A 15,680-nucleotide genomic window follows, 5' to 3' on the forward strand; every position below is an offset into this window, starting at 1 on the left:
ATTCTCTGTAACTGCGTTGACAAAATTCACTTGAAAAGTCGAATCTCACCCGGGAAGAGTCATTTTCAATCTTACTTCTACCCCAGCACACCCCAGAAGGAAGTAGCGGCTCCCCAGAATAGCGATTCCAATAATGTGGGGACAGTTTTGCTAACTGCCCTATCTCCAGTGTTGGCACATCCAAGGTGCCCAAGAACCTTTGATTAATTGGCTGATTCTCAGTGGAGGCTAAGGAAGAGGTGTTTGTCAAGGCTCACAAGGGACTTTATATTATTTGGTCCTCACCCTCCAGCATTTCCCACCCCATGAGGCAATTCATAATTAAAACATTTCAGTATAAACAAGGTCTAAGAATTAGCCTTCTCAAATGTGCTCTTATCTGCCCCCCAAAGAGATGGTCGCTTTTGAAGTTCTTCTAGCAGACCTGAGTAAATACGTGCTGGGGTATTGTCTTTATTCTTATAGTTTAAAAGTTGCATGAATTAGAAATCGAAATGCAGAAACCTTCTGTTACAGTGCGAAGAAAAAGTATGTCTCAAGGTCAAGGTAACCACTGTTGCCTTTTCAGGAGTCAGTCAGAATGATGGCTGGCTGCCCATAGACAGGGAGCCAATTCTGTGGTGTGGTTGCCATGTTCCAGGATCTGCCTGGCATTAAAGGCTGGAAGCCCAATTTTATTAGTATACCTAGAGGGATTGAGAGTCCAGGGATGACAGGTTCATGCCAACCTCATAAGAAACCGAGGTTTGAACCAAAACGTTAATTTACTCTTTTCCAATAAAAGCTGTACTTCTCGAGTGTGCTCAGATCTGCCAACCAAGGCATTGCCTTCCCTGTGTGCTTATCTGTGGGAGAGCCAGATTATAGTGGGACAGTCGCACCGTGCGTGTGGAGCCCCGATGGGGAGTCTGCTGATGATCTTAACGTCTGATGGCTTCCGACCCTGTGCTCAGCGCACCCGTTGTGACTGTAGGGGAGGAAGTTCTGTTTGTCACACAAACTCCCTCACCTGTGACAGGGTCCGAGCCACACTGCCAAATTGGGTCTTCTCCAGAGTTTGCTTTTGTAAAGATGAAATAGAGGCTTTCTGCGAAAGTAAGTTGACTTGATGACACTGTGCTCTGCTAGTTGCCGTCACAGTCCTGTCCCTTAGATTTGAAGCGCTCCTAGTCTCTTGGGTCTTTGCTGTTGGCAGTTCATCCTCATCACTTACGTTTTGATTTTCCCTACTTCTCTCTCAGAGTTGTTCCCTCATTTGATTCAGGGGCTAACATGTTTTCTGTCCCACGTCCTACTTAGGCATACTTTTGTGTCTCTTCATTAAACTGAGATCCCTGACTGAAAACTAACCTCCGACAGATAACTTTTTGGCATATCATGTAATAGTGGTATTTGAAAAATGTGTAACTAGTATTTAAGTGAAGTATTTTAGAGTTCTCTAGTATTTTATTTACCTCTATGGTTAACAAGTACTAAATTATAAATTCTATACTTTCCTGTTTTAGAATTTCCATGGATGAATTCCTTTCGAGTATCTAAAAAATAATATGTATTAAGGGGGAAATGTCCTACCCTTACCAACTCAGTTTTTCTTTAAGAAACTGCTATTCTAATTCTGAAAGGGAAATAGATGATGTTTCTGAAAAACAAAGAAAAGAGAAGTGAAATATCAAAGAAGGAGGTCAGAAACGATAAAATACAGTAAATAATATTTAAACGTTTAGTCACTTGCAAAATATGATTATCTCTCAGGTTATTCTGTAAGGATGAATAGAAAGACTGAGAAGAGACTGTGTGAGCTATCGGGGGTATTGTCCTTTCAGCACGTCAGATCAGGTCGGTAAAAACGGTGACGTCATAGAGCAACTTGTTATCTGCTCATTTCTCTGTTAGTTAAAGGGGGCTATGTAGCCAGTTTTGCTTTTTGGTTTTACTTTTAACAAAGAAATAGAAGCCGAGAGGGCAGTGATTAAATATCCACATGTCTGTAACCTTTTAGGAGTTGTATAAGTATTGTCCATTCCCAGGGTCATATTTTTCAAAACTATTGTTCATTACCCAACAAAATGGAAATTTTTTAAGTGATATCCTATTAGCAGCCAGGAAACTCTCGTACTGACGTTAGCAGATTCGGGTTTAGCAGGCCAGTGCTGAGCTCTAACCTTTGTATATACTACTTCCATATGCATAATGTAAAAATCTATAAAATTCTGACACAAGAGAAACTGGTTACATTAAAATATATGGGTAGTTGTGCTTAGAGAATTGGACGGAATCACGGATGGGTTTATTGGTGTGTCAAGATTGAGACGTCGAAGAAACAGAAAGATCAGATGTGTGCTGTGGCGCAGGTTAGGTCTCTTTTATTGTTTTCGTCCTGCTCTGACTCCGGATTGGGGCAGGGCTTATCTCGGATGTGATTGAGGATATAGAAGTTGTTTGTTTGAGGAAGCTCTCTTTCTGTAGTTCCTTGGAAATTTCTCAAACTGTTGGAAGAGTGAAACATGTTGTCATTTTAAAACATTTTGTGACCTAGTTTTGGCTGAAGTCTCTTTTTGTACTGGCAAATACACAGGGGATTTAGGCTTTACTCTAATAGCTAAATGAACTCAAATGTATACTGAATGTAAATTGCTTCGAAGGCGATGGATCACAAGTTAATAGATTCTGGACCTTGTTTTTCCTTTCATGAGCAAGACATCCCCTGGAGTTAAGGGGAGATTTATATTAAAGAGTAGCAAATTGTTTCCCTCTTTTGGAAATAAGCAAAATCACCCTCTGATGATAAAATATTTCTTTAGCATGTCAAGATAGTTACCGAGGAAAGAAAGCATGCGGGGGGAAATGGGGATAACTTACTTCGTGGCTTACTGTTTAGGAAATGAAATATATTTAATAAAAGTGCAATTGCCTTATACTGTGTGACTTGAAAATAATGAGACAAAGAAAAAAATGAAAAACACCATGCTAGAACTTATATGACCAAATAAATCTTGTCCCACGGGAGGCAGTCCAGTTTTTCTAGCTCTGTTCTAATTGAGCAAAACATTTTCAGACTCTTTTGGAATTGTCTTCAGAAATGTTTTATGAGCCAAACCCCAAAATCAACATCTTTACTTTATTATCACACCTCTTTTTGGACCCAAAAGAATATTACTCAGCCTGATCCCCCACTTAATTTATCAGACTTGGCTCAGGCTATTTCCAAAAATACAGTGTGCTCTTTTATAGGACAATTGAATATTTTTATTCATTTATTTATTCATTCAGTGATGGAGGCTGAGCGCCTCCAATGAGTCAAGTATGTTGTTCTAACACATAGGAGTCTGGCTCCGGACATGGGAAGGGAGAAGGGAGACGAGTGAGGATCACAGAGGATGCTCATGCCTGAGCAGTCTTTGCAGATGAACAGGAAGTCACTAGGTGGGCAGAGAGGAAGACAGCTTTGGACACAGAGGTATCAGTTTGTGTTCAGGCACAGAGCAAAAACCACGCACATTTCAGAACTGCAAGTATTTCAGGATGGATAGAATCTAGTTAAAAGATGAAAATGAGGGGCGTCTGAGTGACTTTGTCAGTTAAGCATCTACCTTCAGCTCAGGTCATGATCCCAGGGTGCTGGGATCGAGCCCCGAGTTGGGCTCCCTGCTCAGCGAGTAGTCTGCTTCTCCCTCTACCCCCTCCCCCCTACTCATGTGCTTTCTCTCGCGCGCTCTGCTCTCTCTCTCTCTCTCAAATAAATAAAATTTTTTAAAAAATGATGAGAATGGATTGGTTATTGGGGACAGATCGGGAGGGCCTTAGTAAGCCATGGAATGGAGGTTGCGGTGGTTAAGAGTCTGCGTTCTCTGCCTGATTATCTGAGTTCAGATTTTGGCCCCTTCATTTGTAAGCTTTATGACCCTAGGCAATCTCTGAATCTTCCAGTCTTAGTTCTTTTCATCTGTAAAGAGAGGATGATGCCTACTTTATAGGGTTAAGAGGTTTAAATAGATAGACACAGATAAAGTTCTTTTTTTAAAATTTATTTATTTATTTATTTCCAATAAAGTTCTTAGTACCATGGCTGGCATATAGTAAGCGCTCAATAAATGTTAGATTTTTGTACTGCTGCTTTGTCCTGTGGGCAAGAAACAATAATGGAAGTATTTTAAAGAGCAGAATATACTTTTTTGCCTTGTTACACAAGGCATTGACTACTCCTCTCTTTTGGAGATAGTCTCTTCCCTTATTTTTTCTTTTTCAAATAGCTTTTTGACACATAATTGATATGCCGTACAGTTTACTCATTTGAAGTGGGTGATTCAGTGATTTTAGTATATTTACAGAGTTGTGCTCACCATAATCTAATTTTAGAACATTTTCCTAACCCCTAAAAGAAATCTCATCTCTATTAGCAGTCAGTCCCCATTTCTTCCATCTCCCTGCTACCACTCACCCTAGGCAACCTCTAATTTACTTTCTGTTCTTAGAGATTTGCCTATTCTAGCCATTTCATATGAATGGAATCATTCAGTATATAGTCTTATGACCAGCTTCTTTCCCTTAGCATAATGTTTCCAAGAGTTATCCACATTGTAGCATGTATCAATCCTTCCTTCTTTTTTGTGACTGAATGATATTCCACCATATGGATATTACATATTTTGTTTATTCATTCATCAGCTGATGGACTTTGCCTTGTTTCCAGTTGTTGGCTATTATGAATAATGGAGCTGTGACCATTCCTATACTAGTTGTTGTGTGGACATATGTTTTCATTTCTCTTAGGCATATATGGAGGAGTAGAATTGCTAGATCATATGGTAACTCTATGCCTAACAGTTTGAGGAACTGCCAGATTTTGCAGAGTGGCTGCACCTAATTATATCCCTAATGTAGCACTATGGGAGGGTTCCACTTTCTCTACATCTTTGCCAATATTTTTATTATCTTTTTACTTTTAGCAATCTTGGTATATATGAAATGGTATCTCATGGTTTTGCCTTGCATTTTTTTAATGACTAATGATGTGTGAACATCTTCTCCTGGGCTTTTTGGCCCTTATTCTGTCTTTAGAGAAATGTCTATTCAAGTCCTGTGCCCGTTTTTATTTTACTTTATTTTGTTTTATTTTCAGCTTTACTGAGGTATATTTGACAACCTTTGCCCATTTTTAAGTTCGGTTGTCTTTTGATTATTGAGTTGAAAGAGTTTTTAAATATATTTTGGTCGCAATTCTCTTACCAGATATAGGATTTGCAAATAGTTTGTCCCATTCTTTGGGTTGTCTTTTTATTTCCTTGGTGATGTCCTTTATAGCACAAATGGCTTTAATTTTGATGAATCCAATTTATCTATTCTTTCTTCTATTGTTTGTGCCTTTGGTGTCATATCTAAGATATCACTGCCTAACTCAAGGTCATAAAGATTTACTCTTACGTTGTTTTCTAAGAGTTCTATAGTTTTTAGCTCTCACAGTTAGGCTTATGATCCATTTTGAGTTATTTTTATGTATGTTGTGAGGTAGGGGTCCAACTTCAGTATTTTACATGTGAATAGCCAGTTATTCTGGCATCATTTGTTGAAGAGTCTATTCTTTCCCCAACTTTTTGACACGCTTGTTGAAAATCGGTTGAGCATAAACACGAGAGTTAATTTCTAGACTCTTTGTTCTATTCCATTGCTCTGTATATGTATCTGTATGCTAGTACCACACTGTCTTGAATACTATAGCGTATAATAAGTTTTAAAATTTAGAAGTCCTCCAACTTTTTCTTTTTCAAAAAGATTATTTTGGCTATTCTGAGCCCCTTGCATTTTAGGGTCAGCTTGTCAATTTCTGCTAAAAGCCTGGGATTTTGATACGGATTGCATTGAAGCTACAGATCAGTTTTGGGAGTACTGCCTCTTAACAATATCAAGTCCCTCTCATCCATGAATACAGATGTCTTTCCATTTATGTAGATCCTCTTTAATTTCTTTTAACATTGTTTTGTGGTTTTCAGTGTACAGTGAACTTCTCTTAAATTTATTCCTAAATATTTTGGTTGTGGTTTTTTTTTGATGCTATTGTAAGTAAAATTATTTTCTTAATTCCCTCGTTTTTTGTGACATTTTCTCTGCTGTTTTCTTGCTCATCTCTAATTCGTTCAGGGCTGCTGTTCTTCTTCTTGCATGTTGTAGTCCCCGAGATTCGGTCTCACTCCTCTGCTAATAACTTTCCAAACTATTACTTGACCTGTATCCAAAGTTCCAAGTATGTGTTTACAGTTGTTCCTTGGACATTACCACCTGAGTGTCATAAACATCTCAAATCCATCTCTTCTGGAAAGAACTCATTAATTACTCCTCGTATCTTCTTTTCTCTTTTCTTCTTTTCTTCTACTGTTTGGAAATAGCACCACTATCTACGTTGTTGCCTAAACCAGCACTCTGAAAATCATTCTAATCTTCCCTTCTTTCAACTTTTACATCCTGGTTGACCACCAAATCCTAGGGATTCTACCTCCTAGATATTACTGTGGGAGTATAAATTGATGCAGTCTTCTATAAAGCCGTTTGGATCAAGAACTTTTTAAAAAAAGATTTATTTTTTTGAGAGAGAGAGTGCACATGCATGCAGTGGGGAGGAGCAGAGGGAGAATGGGGGGAGAATCCCAAGCAGACTCCATGCAGGGCGTGGAACCCAACACAGGGCTTGATCCCAGGACCCCAAGATCACAACCTGGGCTGAAACCAAGAGTCAGACACTTACCTGACTGTGCCACCCAGGCGCCCCTGGATCAAGAACTTTTTAAAAGTATATATATTTTGATTCAGAAAAGTATATAACTCTTGATTTTTGCAGCATCACTTACAGGAATTTATCATAAGGTAATGAGCCAATGTTACCAGAATAGGGAAATGGTTTAATAAGTTATGTAGATTTAGTGCAATTTAAAAATGGTTTTATCATATAGGAACATACATATATAGAGACTTGTGAAAGCATTTGATACATGGTGAAATTTTTTAATTGCAAAATGTTTGTGTGAAGTATGATTCTCTTTTTGTTGAACATCAATAGAAAATAAGCTCTAAGGGAGCAGGGATCTTGTCTCATTGACATTGATATCCCCGGAAGAGAGTAGGAGCTCAGGAGATATTTGTTGATTGTATTCATCTCTCTCTTTACTGCTTCTCTTGCCTTAATTTATCTGTATTTCTTACCTGGGCTTTTGCAGACACTTCCAACTTGTTTTCCTCGCCTCCAGTTTTATCCCCTACAGTCCAACTTCTGTTCTGCAGTCAGAGTGGTATTTCCAAGTGGTGAATCTGGCCATGGCATTGCCTCCTGTAACATCCTTTGGTTCTTCCCCAGTGCTCCTAAGATAATTTCCAGACTTCCTAGCCTGGATTAGCAACCCCTTCGTAATTTCACTTCTGTGTACTTTTCCAGCTCTTCTCTTGCCATTTTCCAAGATAATCACCACATTATGCCAAACTATCCGCAATTCCCCAAATATGAATTTTCCTGCATACCTACATACCTTTGGACATGCTGTTCCTTCTGCCCGGACCATGCCAAACTTCCCTTGTTTATCTGGCAAATTCCAGATCATCCTTTGAGATTCTGCGCCCCAGCTATATCCCCTCCAGGCACATTTCAGTGCCTCTTCTGCAGGGCTTCCATAACTTCTGAACTCTTTTGTAACCCTTAATATATAGGAGATAGACATCTCTTTAGGGCTGGAGAATTAGCGAGGGCAGGGACTATGTATTCCTCTGCCTTCAGCTCATCATCTTATTGCTGAATGGACTTCTGCTCTATCTCCATCTCAGGGCTTCCCAGTTTTGGTCTGAGGCCTGGTACCAATTTTCTATCATCTGTGATGAAATTAGAAAAATAAGGGCCCTGTGGTGAATTTTTCAGAAAGCTAAATCTGTTTACATTTTGGGTGTTACAATGTGCTTTTTCTAATGAAATGATGTTGATAGTAGATGGTAGGGTATATTTATGTCTTTAGTTGACAACATTCTGTCAGAGCCCAAAATTTGTTGGAAATTTTACAGTTCCCTGAAAACCAAGGGTCTGGGAACAGTGCTGTATCTCATGGGGTGGCACCAAGTCCCCAAAGTCAAAAGCCTATGAGTCATCCTTGGCTTCCCCTCCTTCCTCATCCCTCCACCCCCGCCACATTCAGACACTTAGCAAGTCCTGCCAATTCAACCTCCTAAATATTTCTGGAATCTGTACTCTCCTCTCCGTCCTTGCTGCCAGTTCCTTAGGACAGGCCCTCTTTATTTTCCCTGTACAACTGCAGCAGTCTCCTGACTGGTCATCTTGCCACTGTTCCCCTCTTACCCACGCCCATCAGAATGAGCTATTTAAAAATCAGGAGTAGATATCCATTTTCCACAGGATAAAGTTCCTTTTGGCATACAAGGTTTTTCTCTAGTGGGATTTCTTGCTGTCCTTTGTTCACACTGTCTCCTGGTTTTGAGTGCCCTTTCTTTACCACTTTCTTGGGTAACTCCTGTGTAAGTTCAGTTGTCACTTCCTCTATGAACCCTTTCGTACAAGTCTGAGTCAGGTGCCTCCTTTATTACTCTTAAAATACCTTGCATATATCTCTATCTCAGCATTTCCAGATTAGTTGATAATTCATCTTTTCATGTCTGCCTGCCCACTAGACTCTGAATAACTTAAGAAAATGTATTTTATCCTTTGATCTTTCTATCCCTAGCACCCAGTACAGTGCTAGAAAATAACAAATACTGAGTAAATGTTTGTTGGCTGAATGCATTTGTTTGGTATTATGATCAGGTATACACTGTGGAAGGTTTACGGACCGGAGTGAGGGGCTGAGTACAGAAAGTCTTCACAAGGCAGGGAGCAGGATAAAGGCCCTCTAGAGAAGTTTAGGCAAGAGTGATGAGTACCTGAGCTCAGGGAGTAGCCGTGGATAGAGAAATATTTAGGTGGTGGAATTGGTGCTCGATTGCATGTATGGAGTCTCGGAAGAACCTAGGATTACTTGAAGGTTTCTGGGCTTAGAAAATTGGTTGGTTGGTGGTATGGTTCACCAAGGGGGGGTAAGCTCCGTTCTAAACACTTTGAAATTGAAATGTTTAGAATATTGGTTAAAGTTGTCCAAGAGGTGACTGGGTGTGGTATTTGGGGGAGAGAACTGTTTTGGAGAGACAGGTTGGGGATTCTGCAACCGTTAGGTACTATATGAAGCCTTGGCCACAAGGGAGATAGTTATCATCTGTTGTTGGCTGTGTCGCGGAGGTGGTGGTGCATTGTGTGGGAAGAGAATGGGACCGTGAGATTCTAGGTATTGGAGGTCCGGATCAAGGAGAAAGAAGCACGTGAAGGTTCTAATTGAAATCCTGGTTGTGTGTCTTACAGTTCTCTCGTCTGGTCAAATTACTGTGTTTGCTTCAGTTTCTCCATCTGTAAAATGAGAATAATAATGCCCACTTAATTGGGATATTAAAAGAATTCAATGAGTTTGTATATGAAAAGTCTCAGGTACAGTCCTAGGCTCACTCTAGGGGCTCATAAATGATAGACGATTCAAGAAAATCTTTCTCAGGACATGAAGATAGTTTCAAAACAAAGAATTTTTCTCAGTGGTTACACTGGAGATTATAATTAACGTCTTAAACCTAAAACAGTCTAGTTTTAAATAATACTAACTTAGCTTCTACAGTGTATAAAAACCTTTTTTTTTGCCTATACAGCTCCAGCCGTCCCCTTTTATGCTATTATTGTCACACATTTCATCTTTATACATTGTAGGACCATTACCATAGATTGATACTTATTGTCCTATGCATTTGTCTTTTTAATCATATTAGGAAAAAAAGAGTTCCAAAACCAAACTACAATAATGCTGGCTTTTTAAATTTTTACCCAGTAATTAGTTACCTTTGCCAGTGTTCCTAATTGCTTTACATGGCTTTGAGTTACTCCCTCCTGTCCTTTCATTTCAACCTGAAGGACTCCCTGTAGCATTTCTTTGGGGCAGGCCTACCAGCAACAGACTCCCTCAGCTTTTGCTTATCTGAGTATGTCTTAATTTCACCTTCATTTTCGAAGGATAGTTTCTCTGGGTATAGAATTCTTGGTTAATGGTTTTTTTCTCACAGCACTTTAAATGTGTCATCCACTGCCTTCTGTCTTCCGGGGTTCTGATTAGATGTTGGCTATTAATTGTACTGAGTTTCCTTTGTAGGTGGTAAGTAGTTTATCCTTACTGCTTTCCAGATTCTTTTTTTGTTTTTTGACAGTTTGATTTATAATGTGTCTCAATGTGGATCTCCTGGCGTCATGTCAGTGTGCCTAGAAAGCACTCAAATAAAGGATCATAATAATGCAGCTGAATTAAACGATTGTAATTTCATAATAACAGTAATTACTGTGACTTATCCGTCGGAGGAACACAATCAGTATATTGTGCTTTAAAAGTCAAGAAAATGTTCAGTGCATGCTATAGAGAATTTCATTAAAAACTTTAATTCTAAATAGTTTGAGGGCTTATGTTGGGTAAGAATCAGGTATCAAAAATTCTCACATGGATAGTTGCCTGAAACAGTCAGACAGTCTCAGGACGAGTTGTTCCTATGGTTGTTTGCAAAAGAAAAATTCTTCTTTGGAGAACATGGGATTGGAGCTACATTTACAAATTCTTCTCCTTTAGTTTTTAATTGCTCTCAACATCATGAAATATTTACCTTATTATATGAAATATTCCTAGAAAAAGATTAAACTCTAAAATAAAATTGATATGCAGGCATACTAAATCATAACTTAATATTACACATTTTTACATCTGAACAAAACAACCTAATTTCAGATGCCTAAATTTGGCAGTTGATAGAGCGATCAGTTCTTCTAACTTTTCCAACTATGTTCTGTCTTCTTATCTTTATAGTTTCTTGATGTCCTTAAAATATATTTATAGATTTTTTTTCAGTTCTTTTTTTTTAAGATTTTATTTATTTATTTGATGGAGAGAGAGCACAAGCAGGGGGAGCAGCAGGCAGACGGAGAGGGAGGAGCAGGCTCCCCACTTAGCAGAGAGCCTGACATGGAGCTCAAGCCCAGGACTCTGGGATCACGACCTGAGCCAAAGGCAGACACTTCACCAACCGAGCCACCCAGGTGCCCCTTTTTTTTCAGTTCTTAGCACAGTAGTTCCTGGAAATTTTGCTTGAATAGATCTGATTTTAAAATGTAAGATGTTAGAGGTGCCTGGGTGGCTCGGTCGGTTGGGCAGCCAACTCTTGATTTTGGCTCAGGTCATGATCTCAGGGTCCTGGGATCGAGGAGCCCTGCATCAGCTCTGCGCTCACGAGGCTGTTTGAGGATTCTCACTCTCCCAACACCTCCCCCCACCCTCCGGACACATGTGCACATGCACACACAACTCTATAATAAATAAGTCTTTTTTTTTTTTTTAAAGATTTTATTTATTTATTCGACAGAGAGAGACAGCCAGCGAGAGAGGGAACACAAGCAGGGGGAGTGGGAGAGGAAGAAGCAGGCTCATAGCGGAAGAGCCTGATGTGGGACTCGATCCCGTAATGCCGGGATCACGCCCTGAGCCGAAGGCAGATGCCCAACCGCTTTGCCACCCAGGCGCCCCTATAATAAATAAGTCTTAAAAAAATAAAATAGAATATAAGATGTTAGATGTTAATTTTTATAATGACTTTTTTTTTTTAATTGCTTTTGTTATTTTGGTTACTTATACCTTGTTATAGTAGAAAGGGCACTGAATTCTTAGCCATGAGACCCGGGTGTCTTATTCCTTCAGTTGCTTTGCCCATCTGCATTCTCTTGGTGTTTCTTTATCTGTAAAACAATTGTACAGAGCCAGATAATCTCTAAATTTCCCCATACTTTCAAAATTCCATAATTCTACCATGCAGAATTTTTCCCTGGCTTGTATGATAAATATTAGAGTAATTTAAAGAATTTGTGAGCTGTCATTGTTTCTCTTTTATTTCATGGTAATTCTGTTACTTTTGACCTAACAATTAGCCAGGCATCAGAAAAGTAGTTTTATTTTTCCTACATGCTTTTTTATGGAGTTGCTCCATACTGGAGGAAGATTAAAATCTCATCCTTTCAGTGAGGCCGTAATGCATACATGTTATTTTTTTTCTCCTAGAGCCAATTTAAGAACTTAAGTTGTTAACATACTTAATTTTAAAAACTTGCCATTTCAGGATTGAGTATCAGGCTTTTCTCAGTAACTCAGAGGAGCAGATTGAAGAAAAGTATATGAGTGATGGAAGAAAGAAAACTTAAATGAGAAAAGGAGCTTTTATAATCCTTGTTTTTAAAATGGTCATTGTTTTTATTCTTAAAAATTGATACGTTCTCATTGTAGAAAGTCTAGAGAGGCAAATAACAGGAAACACAGCTCAGCAATCTCATCACCCAGAGATAACTACCCTTAGCATCTTGATTTATCTTTCTACCATTTTGTTTAGACATGTGGAGTCAAACTGTATGTATTTTTCTGAAACCTGCATTTTCTTTTTTTTTTTTTTAAAGATTTTATTAATTTTTTCTACAGAGAGACAGCCAGCGAGAGAGGGAGCACAAGCAGGGGGAGTGGGAGAGGAAGAAGCAGGCTCATAACGGAGGAGCCTGATATGGGGCTCGATCCCATAACGCTGGGATCACACCCTGAGCTGAAGGCAGACGCTTAAACGCTGTGCCACCCAGGCGCCCCTGCATTTTCTTTTAATAATATATTATGAATACCTTTCCATGTTCAGTAAATATGAATCTGAATCATCTTTTTAAAGGCCATGTGATCTGTGTATCTGTTTATGTATCTATCTACCTATCTTGCCAGATTACTCTCCAAAAGGTTTTTGTTTGGTTTGGTTTGGTTTGGTTGTTTTTTTGGTGGTTGTTTTTACCAGTTTGTACTCCCACAGTGATGGGGGTCCATTTCACAAACCCTCACAGATGCTATGCCATTTTATCATTTAAAAATTCCTTACCCAATTTGAGGGGCTTAAATAGTATATTGCTGATGTTGTCATTTATGTTTGATTAAGTTATTATCTAGTTTAACATTTTCTCATATGTTTACAGTCATTTATGTTTCCTTAAAAGGCAGTAACTGCAGTGGTTGTTTGATTAGATAAGAGCCTAATCCTAAGTACCTGAGTGAATTAGTGCTGGGATAAATTTACTCACCTCATAAGGATGTGATTATGAAAGATTTTTGGCTTACGGTGTAGGTAAAGTTTGGTTCGTTTTCTTCTAAGACCCAGCAGACAGTCTTCAGCACAGACAGCTGCCTCGTTTTGGCTGATTCGTCGTTTTTCCTCAAGAGAGGCCCAAAGCTGGAGAACGGGGCTTTTACAGGTCAGAAATGGAGACAGAACTGAATGTTGAAAGTTTTCCAGAATCCAGCACTCTTTCTGACTCAAGCCAGAGCTGTTGATTTTACTTTCAAAAATATCATTTAACTCTCGTATTTTTGAGATCAGAATATCTTTTTCTAGCTCTATTGGATGAACTGAAGTGGGTTATTTTTCTAACTAGTTAAGGGAAGGATGTAAGAGGGCCTAGGGGATCAATAGTCTTCAACTTTATTTTTCCTAGGAATTTTCTGAACATTTATTGTTTTCAGTCCAGCATGTAAAGCATATACTGCTCTATCCAAGTTTACCGAAGGCGTTGGGGGATTGGCGTTAGCGCAGCTCCTGTCCTCCAGTGTGTCTCCGCGGCCACACAGAGGTCTCTGACCCAAACGCTGCAGAGGTAGGATCGCACAATGGTTAGGAAATCGAACTCTGGAACCAGACAGCCTGAATTCAGATCCTATCTCCACCACTTACTGTCTGTGCTTTAGGCAAAGTACTAAACCTCTCTCTGGCTCTTTCTTTCCTCCTTTTGTTTCCAAACAGCTTTACTGAGATACACTTTACATACAATCAAATTTATCTGTATGAACAGTTCAGTGGTTTTTGGTCTACTTACTGAGTTGTCCAGCCATCCCCACGATCTAACTTTAGACCATTTTATCACCCTAAAAATATCCTGGTACCCATTAGTGGTCATTTTCTATTCCTCTCCCTGCCCCAGCACCTCCAGCCCTAGGCAACCACTAATCTGCTTTCTGTCTCTAAGGACCTTCCTACCCTGGACAGAAATCGTGCACTGTATGGTTACCTGGCTGGTTCTTTTCACTTAGTGTAATCTTTTCAAGATGTATCCATGTCATACCATGTATCTCTACTTCCTTCCTTTTTATTATCCAATGATATTCCGTGACGTGGATATACCGCATTCTGTTCGTTCACGCATCCTTTGATGGACACTTGGGTTGTTTCTGCTTTTTTAGCTATTATGAATGAGGCTGTTTCTTTATTCATAAAGTGAGCACCATTTCATAGAGTTGTTGTGAGGACTAAAAAAGTCCAAATATATAGAAGAAGCGAGTAGATAGGGAGCAAACTAACAGTGTTCGTTCGACAGTAGTCGAAGGCGACTTACGAGTGTACGGCCTCACTTAACGTCGGGGACAAGATCTGGCTTACTCAGAGTGCCATGCTTTGTCTCCTAACGACATCTCAGAAGATCCTCACTTTTACTTTGCTGCTGACTTTTCCCTGAGTTACAGTTCTAAAAAGCTTAATTCGTTCAGCAAACCTTTATAAACACCTGCTGTGTGTTAGATGCTGTGTCAGGTGCCATGGAGAATGAAGAGAACAGGATAAGCAGAAGTGTGGAGAGGCATTTCCAGTTTAAGGCTATGTTTAGTTTGCTAATCAGTAATCTCTGACCTGCCAGTAGAGTTTAGGACTTAGGGCCCCTGAACCCCACCTTCACACCAAATGCCACAGGTTAGGAGGTCTCTTAATCCTTTCACTCTTGTCAGGCCCTTGTTTTAACCAACATATCTATGTTTGTCAAGTGGCTGATGGAAGCTGGCTGTTGGGTAAGTGAGGTGATTGAGTCTCGGCGGAGACCTCAACAGGTAAAAGAGTAGTTAGCGGCTCATTCCTGCGCTGTTGCTGGGGTTGCCGGATGGTGTCTATTCTTTTTTTTTTTTTTTTTTTTGAGTTTTTATTTTTTTTTTTGAGATTTTATTTATTTATTCGACAGAGAGAGACAGGCAGCGAGAGAGGGAACACAAGCAGGGGGAGTGGGAGAGGAAGAAGCAGGCTCATAGCGGAGGAGCCTGATGTGGGGCTCGATCCCATAACGCCGGGATCACGCCCGGAGCCAAAGGCAGACGCTTAACCGCTGTGCCACCCAGGCGCCCCATGGATGGTGTCTATTCTAATCCATATGGAACAGTCCCTAATTTTTTCAATTTGCAGGTTTCTTCTTTTTTGTAGAGTTGACTTCACGTTCTTTTTGAACTTACAAAACGATTTTGTATTGGAACTGGACTCAGCAAAAATATCAACTCAGCATTGACTTTCTCTCTCTTGACTTCGGGTGGATAGTGATTTGCATGGTGACTTAGAACACACTTGTTGAATAGTTTGCCTCCTCCACCATTCTCTGCGCTATAAGAGAACAAATATGTTTTTATGATTTCCTCATTTGTTTGAGCTCTGCAGTAGTATTTCCTTTTTCCCGTAATAGCATACAGTTAGCATAACAGAGTGATGCTACTGTCTCATTCTTCTCTCTGCCTTTCATTCAGACAACATGCATTAGCAGTGTA

At 39.6% G+C, this 15,680-nt stretch overlaps 1 protein-coding gene across 1 annotated transcript in view; it reads left to right on the plus strand.

The window, feature by feature from the left end:
• The window catches only part of CDK6 (cyclin dependent kinase 6), a 228,384-nt gene that overhangs the window by 35,691 nt on the left and 177,013 nt on the right, over window positions 1-15,680 (plus strand). The window lies entirely within an intron of this gene.

Source organism: Ursus maritimus, unplaced genomic scaffold, assembly GCF_017311325.1.
Source record: "Ursus maritimus isolate PB19 unplaced genomic scaffold, ASM1731132v1 scaffold_3, whole genome shotgun sequence".
Lineage (NCBI taxonomy): Eukaryota > Metazoa > Chordata > Mammalia > Carnivora > Ursidae > Ursus > Ursus maritimus.